The sequence below is a fragment of the Saccostrea echinata genome, unplaced genomic scaffold (assembly GCF_033153115.1).
Source record: "Saccostrea echinata isolate AGI-Se365-2 ecotype Australia unplaced genomic scaffold, CSIRO_AGI_Sech_v1 ptg000061l, whole genome shotgun sequence".
Taxonomy (NCBI): domain Eukaryota; kingdom Metazoa; phylum Mollusca; class Bivalvia; order Ostreida; family Ostreidae; genus Saccostrea; species Saccostrea echinata.
The window spans coordinates 2,104,276-2,113,545 of NW_026889810.1; positions in this window are offsets into that span (position 1 = coordinate 2,104,276).

Below are 9,270 nucleotides of genomic sequence, written 5' to 3' on the forward strand. Positions count from 1 at the left end.
CCCAGGGTCAGGGGTTCTGGTATTCTCTTTAGAGAAGTGGACAAGCTGTCGCCTACATCCACTTCTCTTCGCAAGCCTTCATGTTTTGATTCTGGAAAACGTGTAAATCTCGAACCGGTGACGGTCTACACTTCAACTGATATTTCGTCTAAAATACGTCTGAATGTACGTAATAGACGTGTTATACTATCAATTTTAACATAAATACACACAATTGTCACAAAAAAACTGACCTTTAAGTATTGTTAATCCATTTTCACAAGTTCTCCATCCCGGATTTAAACTAATGTTTGTCCACCACAGCTTATTAGAAAAAATTGAAAATTTTAAGTCGGATAATTTGGAAAAATTGGCGAAGACGTATTTTAATGTTCAAAAAAAGTTTTTGACAATTCACTTTTGATTTAGCATATTATTAAAAATTAATATTATTACCTATACTTATTTTTACTATTTTAATACAATTTAAATGTAAATTTGAGCTTAAAAAATACTTCATTACTTCCTCACTGACAATACTTAAAAATTATTTTCTTTTATTTTTAAACGATATTAACTCTACCTTTCCCGAGAAATGAAAAAAAAAGAAGATTTAAAACAAAGATAAAAAGAATTTGAACGAAACTTGAGGAAATACTTTCTCGTTAGTTTATACAGAGTAGACGATTTCTCTCGTTTCATTATTATTTTGTAAAATTAGTTTCCATTTTTATCCGAATTAGAGATTTTTGAATACTTCAAGAGTTACTTGCACATAATTTAAATCCGGGATGGAGAACTTGTGAAAATGGATTAACAATACTTAAAGGTCAGTTTTCTTGTGACAATTGTGTGTATTTATGTTAAAATTGATAATATAACACGTCTATTACGTACATTCAGACGTATTTTAGACGAAATATCAGTTGAAGTGTAGTCCGTCACCGGTTCGAGATTTACACGTTTTCCAGAATCAAAACATGAAGGCTTGCGAAGAGAAGTGGATGTAGACGAATGCCTGTCCACTTCTCTAAAGAGAATAGGGTTCTGGTGCTAGGATGGGGCTATATAGATCATATAGTGAAAGTGCGTTATTTCTTTGAAAATCTTCTTCTCTGCTCCTAGGTATTAAATAAATTAAGTAAGTACATAGTTATGAAGAGCAAGAGTGCCTCTTCCAAAATTGTAAATTTCAGGGCCCCAGGGTTAGGGGTTCTGGTGTTAGGGCGGGGCTGTATTGATTATATAGTGAAAATGCATTAATTCTTTGAAAATCTTCTTCTCTGCTCCTTGATATTAAATAAAGTAACTAAGTACATATTTATGATGAGCAAGAGTGCCTCTTCCAAAATTGGGAACTTCATGGCCCCTGGGTCAGGGATTCGGGGGGGGGGGGGCTATATAGATCATATAGTGAAAGTGCGTTATTTCTTTGAAAATCTTCTTCTCTGCTCCTAGGTATTAAATAAATTAAGTAAGTACATAGTTATGAAGAGCAAGAGTGCCTCTTCCAAAATTGTAAATTTCAGGGCCCCAGGGTTAGGGGTTCTGGTGTTAGGGCGGGGCTGTATTGATTATATAGTGAAAATGCATTAATTCTTTGAAAATCTTCTTCTCTGCTCCTTGATATTAAATAAAGTAACTAAGTACATATTTATGATGAGCAAGAGTGCCTCTTCCAAAATTGGGAACTTCATGGCCCCTGGGTCAGGGATTCGGGGGGGGGGGCTTAATTGGTTATATAGTGAAAATGCACAATTTCTTTCATTTTTTTTTCTATTACTGGTTATAAAGCAAAGAAAAAAGTGTATAGTTTTAATGAGCAAGTGCGCTTCTTCCAGAGTTGTGAGTTCATGGCCCCGGGTCAGATGTTCTGGTGTAAGGGTGGGGCTTTATTTAATAATATATAGTAAAAATGCATTTCATTGAAAATCTTCTATCCTTCTCGGCATATTTGAGGCAAACAGAGTAAAAGGTATTTTTAACAGAATTTTGAACACCTGGACCATTTAGTCAAGTGTTCTGGTCCTGGTCTCAGGGCACGATTAAGTTGTATTCTGCTGAGCAGAGTTATTCCCCTTTGCCATTCACCTTTGATAATTAGTCACTGTAAACAATGTATTTCAAAGGTTAATAGAAAATATATATATATATATATATATATATATATATATATATATATATATATATATATATATATATATATATATATACGAGAATTATTCAAGAATATTTATTGTTTAATACGAAAAGTACTTTCATAGTTTTAATGATCAGGTAGACTTGGAAATTATAGATGAATAAAAATGAGACAACAGTAACTTATCTTTTTAAATGTTTTTCAAAGGCCAAGAGAGGCCAATGTGAGAAGTAATAATACGGGGTTAAAAAATAGGCATTTTGTTAATAGTCTGCATGGTAACAGTGATAAATGGGGGACAGATAGATACATGACCAATTATTTTGTTGATGCTAATCATACTATTTTTCTTGCTTCTGGGCAACAAAGCTTCATTTATCAGTTTATGGATCCTCTAAATTGTTGTATTGTACTCAGGTGACCGTTAAGGCCCTTGAGCCTCTTGTTTTGTTTTACATGTAATTTAACTTTAGTTCTAGAAATTATATGCACTTTTAATAAATTACAAATAAAGTTATATCATAATGTGATAAAAAGTTTATAAAATAATCACCTTCCAAGTCGTTTTTGGTCCTGACAGGCTGGTGGTGAATGTCCAGGATGATGGGTGGAAGACGAAATGGTTCATCCACTGCCTGTCGATGTAGTTGACGAGGAACTGGAGGGGCTCGGCGTTGGCTCTCTCCTTCAGTGTCTGGAATGCGGCGGGAATGCCAGGTGCAGGTAGGAAGGGTAAGGCCATGAGCTGCTTCGGGTAGCGGTGGGTAGCTTCCCTCTTCATGAAAGTGGCTGCAAGTCCTAGCTCATGGATGCGTCTCCATATGGCCTGTCACCAATGGAATGTGTATCCCTTGGTAACAGCATCAGGGAATACCGTAGAAATGGATTTCCAGGCACCTGAAATAAAGATAGCAACATGAGTACCATATGTATAACAGCTATTTTTTTTTGTCTTAGAGAATGTTAATACATGTATTTAAATAATTTGTAAGCCTCTTTTTTTAAGATATTTTGTAAGCCTCTTACAAAGCTCAAAGTCAAACATGAACGTCTCCACAACTGGCCTGGTTGGAAGAGCTTCAAGGATGGCATTGAAGGCCTACAAGAAAATAAAATAATAATGACTAATTCAACATCATAGATACTTTGCTGTTTGATATTTTATGTAAATATACTTTAGACGGTATATATATATATGTATCATGTAAAGCATACCAGTATTATAAGATGAAAAGAAATGAAAACCTACCTTTACATAATCTGCTTCTTGCCTTCATGACATCAGTGCGAACGCAAGGGGAAACTGCTGTTCTTTGCCATCTCTCCTAACAAACCCAAGGAGTGACAGCAGTTGTCCTCTTGGCTTCAGGAAGTCCGGTACAATCTGCAATATAGTAGGAATACATGAAATATTTTCATAATATTTTAAGCACACATTAAGAAAATATATTTTTGGATATTTATATTATATAATAAATTAATACTTTTATTTTACATATTTCTTAATTCATTTCATTACCTTAAAACACAATATGGCGAAACCCCTCTCCATGAATGTCCTTCACCAAGAATTTATGTGAAGAGATGGATCCAAGATCCAGCTGCAAAAAAGCATCATAATTAATACTTGTTACTTCTTAAATACATTTTATACACATGATGTTGTATATTGTAGCTTTGAAGTAATCAGAATTTATTTAAGAAATAAGGTATCATTTTTAAACATCTATCGGGCTATAAATACGGGTTGGTCACGAGATCAAATTCCATAAAGCCCGAAGGGCTTTATGGTAAATTTGATCTCGTACCAACCCGTATTTATAGCCCGATAGATGTTTTAAAATGATACCTTATTACTTATATTTACATTTTGCCTGATTATATTCTTAAGCGCGTGAAACGTTTTATTTTTCAAACCTAACGGCACATGTTTGATCCACTGATTGCGTGTCTACCCTTTATGACGTCACTGAGAAATTACGTCGAACGTTTATGACGCGAGGAACCCGTGTTTATACGGATATAGATACGCATTGCTTTTAATAGTGTTATATAAAAGAAAACATTTGCAAATGTAAATATAATAATATATGAAAATTATCCCTGAATAGTATTATCCATTCTCATTCTTTACAGATGAAAACTTAGCAAACATTTACTCCTGAATAGTATTATCCACTTTAGCTAAAATTAGCTACCTTGTTCTTCAGAAAGTTATGCACAGGAGCATAATTCAAAACCAAATTTCCAAAATTAATGAAAAATAGACAAATCCAATATGAACCCCAATATTTAATGATTGATTCAATTAATAAAAGATTTTATTAATGGAATTATAGTTTCAAACATTATTTAGACATAAATGAAATTAAAAAAAAATCCGACATTAAAACAACACAACACTTCAAATATAAAAGACCATCAAGGTAGCTTAGTTGATAGGGCGCTCGCTCCGTGATCGGTAGGTCGAGTGTTCAAATCACGATAAAAAATGGGTAGCAACTGTTCTTTCGCCAAGCGCTTGGCACTTTAAAGTGAAAGTTGCAGGTCATTCGGATAAGCCCTTAAAAACCAAGTCATCGTAGGCGTTGGCAGGAAAAAGAACTCTTACCGCTTAATTGCCCTGAGTGCCGAGTAAAGGTCTAAATTTGAAGCACTTCAAAGCACTATATGGTGACGTCTTTATACGTGTAAAAAAAAAATTTAAAACGGGACGTAAAACAACATACAGTCAATCAAATACTAGAAGCCTAGGTTTAAGTTAAAATGAGTCAAGTATTTTTTCACAATGACGTTTTAAATAATGTAGAAAAATAATTGAAATATAAATTGAAAAATGGAATAAATCATAACAAAATTATATTCTAAAAAAAATTGACCTCCAATATTGCGACCAACGGGAAATAACTCTTGCTTAAATCGCGTCTATCCAGAACTATTTATTGTAAATCCGCAGATAGATAGTAAACTTGCTAAATTGACAATCTAGCCGTACTCCGGAATTGAATGCAAGACCAATCAGGATGTTTGTAAAATTACATTTGGAGGGGTCAACAACTTCATTTGATAGGTAACTCGTCTCTCTGAAGCCTGCCTCGGTTTAAAACTTGGTCGTACTCAAAAGCATATACTCTAGTATCAAGTTAGGTATGAGACATAAATATAGGCAGGTGAAAGTTGACGATGGAAAGGCTGAAGTCATCTCGTTTGTTACACAATTTACTTGTTAGTTGGCCCTTGTGTTTTTGGTGAGTAAAAATCCAAATATGGTACAAATGAGACAGTCTCTGAGGTGTCTTTATTTTAAGTTCACTGGGATATATCAAGTCGACATATGAATGGCAACAAGAGGCCCATGGGGAAAAACCGCACAACTGAGCACATTAACTAGGCAACGGCACAAATTAGTTAAGTATTGAAAAGATTACCGGGGGGGGGGGGGGTTGTCTTGAACTACCTGATGATGCTTCCATGCCTATATAACAAATGGCTTTGTTGTACTTGAGATTTTTAAAAAATTACCCATATATTATTTTGGAAAAATTTTATCCCCCATTGTGGCTTCTTCCTACCCCAGGAGTCATGATTTGAACAAACTTGAATCCACATTACTTGAGGATGCTTCCACATCAATATGACTAAATATAGCTTTTCTGTTCTTGAGAAGAAATATTTTTTCTATATGTTCTTATGTAAAACTTTCTAACCCCCCCCCCCCATTGGGCCCCACCCTACCCCCGGGGGTCATTATTTGAACAAAATTGAATTTACACTACCAGAGGATGCTATCATATCAAAATGGCTAAACACAATTTTCAGTTCTTGAGAAGAGGATATTTTCCTCTATGTTCCTACGTAAAATTTTCGACCCCCATTGTGGCCCGACCCTATCCCCGCGGTCATCATTTTAACAAACTTGATTCTACACTACATGAGGGTGCTTCTATATCAAAATGACTAATAATGGTTTTGCAGTTCTTCAGAAGTAGATATTTTCCTATATATTTCTATGTAAAACTTTGATCCTTCATAGTGGCCTCATCCTACCCCCGGGGGTCATGATTTGAATAAATTTGAATCTACACTACCTGAGGATGCTTCCATATAAATATGACTCATAATGGCTTTGCTTTTCTTGAGAAGAAGATTTTCAAAGGTTTTTCCTATATATTTCTATGTAAAACTTTGATCATCCATTGTTGCCTCGCCCTACCCCTGGGGTCATGATTTGAAAAACTTGAATCCACACTACTGAGGATGCTTCCATATAAATATGACTCATCATAGCTTTGCTGTTCTTGAGAAGATTTTCAAAGGGTTTTCCTATATATTTCTATGTAACACTTTGATTCTTCATTGTGGCCCCGCCCTACCCCCAGGGGTCATGATTTTAACAAAATTGAATCTACACTACCTGAGGATGCTTCCAAATGAGTTTCATCTTACCTGGCCCTGTGGTTCTTGAGAAGAAGACTTTTAAAAGATGCTATTAATTTTTCACTAATTCTTTATTATAACCCCTTGAAAGAGGGCGTGGCCCTTCATTTGAACAAACTTGAATCCCCTTACCCCCAAGGATACTTTGTGCCAAGTTTGGTTGAAATTGGCCCAGTAGTTCTGGAGAAGATGAAAATGTGAAAAGTTTAAGACGACAACAACAACGACGACAGACAACGGACAAATTTCCATCAGAAAAGCTCACTTGAGCCTTCGGCTCAGGTAAGCTAATAACTTTTGTTGATTGATAAAACGTCGTTGTTGTCGAGGTGAAGGCCAACGCAAGTCCACTCTTCTTCTATAAAAGAAGCCTTTGAATAAGTTCTGCTCTATAGAAATATAAATCCTGTCGGTTGAGAAAAAATATGTATAACTGCAATAGTTTTTAAAAATGCGAATCTGAAATATTTCAAGCAAATTAGTCGTATATATTTTTTGTATTGCTACAACATTTATTCGAGATAACGTCAATCAGAAACACTTGTATAAGTAATGCTGAGTTCATCAAATCACATAACTGGCGTAAAGGACCGTCGATGGAGGCACATCCCTAAGGCAGTTGGCTTGCTTTGATTCGTCTATCGTTATATTGTTGCCTTATATCATTCATCTCTCTTGCTGTATCTTTCCTTCCGACACCAGCTTTATCTGTTGGTGGAGGTCCATTGCTTCTGTGTAAAGGAGGGCGACACGATGGTAACCGGGCACAGGTCCCCTGGTGGCCACGCTGGTATCTTTGTGCCTCCAGTCCTCTTTGTTGTTCGTCCCAATGGCTGTCATGAAGACACTCCAGTGATGGGTTTCGAAAATGGTGCTTGGAATCTATGTCCTGTAAACATAGTCCATCACAGGAGCTACACATGTAGGACCTCTAAAAATAGCTACCTAGACGGTGGAAGGTTTCTTTGATGTGTTCCGGCTGGAGGTATGGCAAGGCCGGTAGTTGGCAAACGAACTTGAAAATCTTGTTCTCTTTGTTGTATGCTGAAAGAGTTTTAAATTAACAAATGAATTAATCTTGGCAAAAAATATTAAGTGCTTGCACTAGATATAATGCTTGCATCCTTAACAATTCAATACTGCATCACACACGAGATCATGTTTGTAAATAACATGTAAAACTGGTTTTTTTTTTCTTCATCAGTATTTTTTTTAAATTTTAATAAAAAAAAGTTCTTTTTTGCGAAATTACTTTTATTTTGACAAAAATGATGGAATTTCTACACAGACATATATTTACTTCACCGTACTTGCACGGGCATAATTTAGTAATATATATTCAATGCTATATTACGAGTTTCAATGATAATTTCGTTTAGGTTGTACATGTAAGTCATGATCCTAGAGCTTTTTGAAAATGGCTTTTGTCCAGTGAAAGACGCAACCTAAATACGGGATGCCCGCTCGTGAAGGCCTAAAGCGCAGCATCAAACTCAGCCACAAGTCTCACCAGCAAGGTTTGTTATTGCAGATTGAACTTAAAAGTATATACAATATACATGTGTATAAATGCAAGGAAACTGATTAAAGATTTACCATGAGAGAAAATTAGGAAGAAATAAAAAAAAATCTGAAAAAATTAAGATGGAAAATATAGTAATCCACGTGGTATAGTAATTCACGTGGTAGTAGTCTTCGCTCCTTCAAGGCATAATAAAAACATCAAAGGGATCGTCTTTATTTGAATACCGGACTTAATGAAGCCTTAGGAGGAAAGCGCTTCTATGGATTGTTTACACATCGGAATGTCCCATCAATGTACCACGCCTTCGCCCTAGCCAATAAGTGAAGCTGTCTTTCTGTATTAAATATCAGATGCCGCCTTAACTTCTCCTTTACAGCAGTTAAATTTTCAATGAAGAAAACTTAAGAGGATTTGTATTAAAAGTTTTGACATCAAAATCAATAGGGTTCATTTCTATGTTACAAGGATTTGAGATACAATTCAAAAAGGACTCTCTGAGATATCGTCTGAAAAAGAAATAGATGGAAAGAATTGCAGAGGGACCCAAATTGCCCGTCTTAAGAAAACAAAACAGAACAAAAATAGAACTGAACTAGTAGACTAATTGTTCATAGAACAATTAGAGGTCTTTCCACCTTTTTAAGTGTTTCCGTGTCATTTGGGCTGTAAAAAAAGAAGAAAAATGCAAAAAAAAAAAAAAAAAAAAAAAAAAAAAAAAAAAATGTTCTTCCAGCAGGGATCGAACTCATAACCCTTAGCTTGAGAGTCAGGCGCGCTAACCACTACGCCCCGAATTCCGATGAAGATGTCTGCAGTAAACTACCTATTTAAGAATTAAAAATTGTTGTACAATGTAGTTATCGGAATTGAATGGTTTTGAGAAACATGTTTCCATATCATTTGGCTTTCAAAAGAACAAAAGAAAGAAATAAAGAAGAAGAAGAAGAAAAATACAAGAAAATAAATAAAACTAAAAAATTCGTCTTTTGCTATAGATTTATTGTCGGGCTCGTTTCTCTGTAGAGTTCAAAAGGTCTTCGCGCAGCTCCAAAAAAAGATGTTTTTTTTTTTTGTTTTGTTTTTTTTTTTTTTGCGATTTAGGGGCCAATTTTTCTCTCTTTCCCCTTCTCTTTTCCTTCCTCTCCCCCCCTCCCCGTCTCTCTCTCTCTCTCTCTCTCTCTCTCCTTTT